The sequence below is a fragment of the Polyodon spathula genome, chromosome 47 (genome assembly GCF_017654505.1).
Source record: "Polyodon spathula isolate WHYD16114869_AA chromosome 47, ASM1765450v1, whole genome shotgun sequence".
In the NCBI taxonomy this organism is placed as follows: domain Eukaryota; kingdom Metazoa; phylum Chordata; class Actinopteri; order Acipenseriformes; family Polyodontidae; genus Polyodon; species Polyodon spathula.
The window spans coordinates 710,778-714,216 of NC_054580.1; the positions used below are offsets into that span (position 1 = coordinate 710,778).

The 3,439-nt window shown below is 39.9% G+C and overlaps 2 non-coding genes across 2 annotated transcripts; one reads left to right on the plus strand and one right to left on the minus strand.

Moving 5' to 3' along the window:
* Window positions 1–158: 158 nt before the first annotated feature.
* On the minus strand, window positions 159–293 carry LOC121306399. The gene has a single exon (XR_005948218.1). It is a non-coding gene; the product is annotated as a U8 small nucleolar RNA (small nucleolar RNA).
* Window positions 294–1,337: 1,044 nt separating this feature from the next.
* Window positions 1,338–1,419, plus strand: trnal-aag. Its single transcript has one exon. It is a non-coding gene; the product is annotated as a tRNA-Leu (tRNA).
* Window positions 1,420–3,439: the final 2,020 nt, after the last annotated feature.

Genomic DNA, 3,439 nt, shown 5'->3' on the forward strand with positions numbered 1-3,439 from the left:
AACACACCTCCAAATGCGACCAAACTGTAAATAAAGATTCCGGGGAAAAACACACACGCCGTTAACTTCGATTTCTATTGTAAGTTCTGTGACAGCCCTCTCATAATAACTATAATAACGACCCTCCTTTCGCTGATTGTCCCTGATCGCCAGTGATAATCAGAATGGTCTCGGAGCAGAGTTACAATCCCCGACCGAGAAGGAGCGCTTAATCACCGGCTCACTGCTCTCCATTCATCACGCTCTGCGGCTCCATTGCTGCAGTAACAGGTAAGGATACACCTCACTGGTGATAACACAGCGCCGGGCTAGAGAGGCGAGCGAGCCGGGAGAGACCTCCCGCAGCTCAGGATGACACAAAGCGTGCCAGCGCGGTTTTAATACATACTGTAATAATCATGTTACCATTGAAGCGAGGACCACACACTGATACGACACGCTGACACAAACGGTACAAACGTGCACATGTATTGGCTCATAGAACACGGGAGCGCTGCTTTACAAAAGAATTTGCATACTGGTATCACGTAATGTCTTTATAATATATAGCACTAGACCCTGATATTGATGAGATCCAGCCCTCTGAAATGTCTTTATAATATACAGCACTAGACCCTGATATTGATGAGATCCAGCCCTCTGAAATGCCTTTATAATATACAGCACTAGACCCTGATATTGATGTGATCCAGCCCTCTGAAATGTTTTTATAATATACAGCACTAGACCCTGATATAGATGAGATCCAGCCCTCTGAAATGTCTTTATAATATACAGCACTAGACCCTGATATTGATGAGATCCAGCCCTCTGAAATGTCTTTATAATATACAGCACTAGACCCTGATATTGATGAGACACAGCCCTCTGAAATGTCTTTATAATATACAGCACTAGACCCTGATATTGATGAGATCCAGCCCTCTGAAATGTCTTTATAATATACAGCACTAGACCCTGATATTGATGAGATCCAGCCCTCTGAAATGTCTTTATAATATACAGCACTAGACCCTGATATTGATGAGATCCAGCCCTCTGAAATGTCTTTATAATATACAGCACTAGACCCTGATATTGATGAGATCCAGCCCTCTGAAATGTCTTTATAATATACAGCCTTTATCATGTCTGTTTTACACGCAGAAGGTCCTGGGTTCGATCCCCAGTGGAACCAGCTCTTTCTTTGATTTTATTTTTATTTATTTTATATGTTATTTATTTATTAAAATCAGGTTACTTTCAGGATGTGAATTCGTTCCCTTTAATATTTTCTGAATCACCAGTGTTCCGTGGTAGAGAATAGCTGGGTTGGGATGGGTAGTTTTTCAATCAGAGGTAGCGTGGCCGAGCGGTCTAAGGCGCTGGATTAAGGCTCCAGTCTCTCTGGAGGCGTGGGTTCGAATCCCACCGCTGCCAAAGAGGTAACATTTTGAGGTTTATTTTTAATTAATGTATTTGATTAAAACACGTGCATAATATTTACACAGTTTTTAAAAAAAAAAAAGATTAAATTTGAGTCTGATTAAAATCACAATCAAAGCAATAACTCATGTTCCCCACAAGAGGGCGCCAATTTGCTATTTTAAAATAAACTAACCTTGAACTCCAGCCTGTGGAGTTTAGTAACACCGGCACTATCACACACAATACAAGTTGTGCTTTAATCAATTCATTCATATTTAAACAAAGACGTCTGCAAATGTAGAATATTCCCGTATATCGTCAGCTTTTGTGTTTGCATTTTATTATTTATCATACAGGAAATATTCGTCCACATTCGGAACACGCCCAGTCACACGATCTGCCTGGAGGGAAAAAACACACAGCATGCTTTCCTTATGAGGAGAAAAATAGGAACCAGACAGACATGCAGACAGACAGAGACAGGCAGACGGAGGGTGTGCTAGGCAGGCATCAAAACCCGCTTTTTCAGAAGCAGCATCAAACCCCCGAGTCTCCCCTGGTGTGCCGTACAGAGTCCTGAAACCTGGTCTCCTGAAACCGAGTTCCAAGCCACAAAGGGTTCCCTCGGTTTAACAAAAAACGATACTAATAATAAACTGTATGGTATAATGAAGGCGAGTCAAGCCATCTGGACTAGACTGTTCCCATAGGAACTAACCGCTCCCCAACCACTCAACTCCACTGCACTTCAATCACCGCCTCACCCGATCAGGTGAATCGCTCCCGGCAGCGAGCAGGCGAGAGCCGCTCCGCTCCCGGCAGACGATCAGGTGAGAGCCGCTCCGCTCCCGGCAGACGAGCAGACGAGTGGGGGGCGGGACAGCAGAGTCGGAGAATCACACCAGATTGTTGGGGACTTGATTTGTAAATCTGCAGAGAGAAAAAGTAGATATACTGTTTTGGAACACTAGTATAGGGGGTACAGTACTGCATGTGCGCATTATACAGTATGTGCCCATTACAGTATAATCTATATAGGCTCGGTATTCCTGAACTAGATTTTATTATTATTATTATTATTATTATTGTTATTAGTAGTAGTAGCACTGTTTGCTCTTGGCATGAGATGTTGAGCTAGCAATCTTATATGTAGTACCAGCAATAATAATAATAATAATAATAATAATAATAATAATAATAATCTTTAATAATATGGAGCACTAGAGTTGAGATTCAAATGGGATTTTGTGCATTTTATATATATATATATATATATATATATATATATCTTATATATTTATATACACACACACACATGATATTGATTGAAGCCTTTGATTCTTCAAAGGTTCAAGTAGAAACTGTATGAGAAGAGAACAGAATTACAAAATAAAAGATAAGACAATATGTTTATTTAAACAGAAACCCTCTTCCGCTGCGCGCAGGGTTGGAACCCGCACTTGAATTCAAGTCAAGCATATATTAATAATTTGTAAGTGAAATAGCGTCAACGCTGCCCTCCTGTGGCGACTCGAGGAACTACACCCAATGAGGCTGAATTAATAGCCGGTTATTTATGGCGTATTTAGATTGTTTATAAGCAACACTTTAACCTGTGTTTCTGGGTCCTGTTGCTCCTGCAGTGTCGACTTCTCGTCCTTTTACAATCTGTCTCTTTGAGACAGCAGGGAGAATCCTAGCTGACAGGCAACGGCAATGCATAAAGCCGTTCAAATAACATTTACATCAATAGATAAATACAACGTTCTTATCTTAAGCAACCGTAAGGAAAAATAATGTGTTTGTTTTTTTTTTGCAAAATGCAAGAACAAATGTGTCTTTTATTTCCTTTATAATAAAACATGTTTTCCTGCCTCACTGAATACAATCTTTTCCTGTAGATAACCCTGCTTCTCTCTCAGATCTCATCTGCTTGTGGATCGATTCTCTATTGCATATTTGATAATAATAATAATAATAATAATAATAATAATAATAATAATAATAATAATAATAAATATATTTGTGTTTG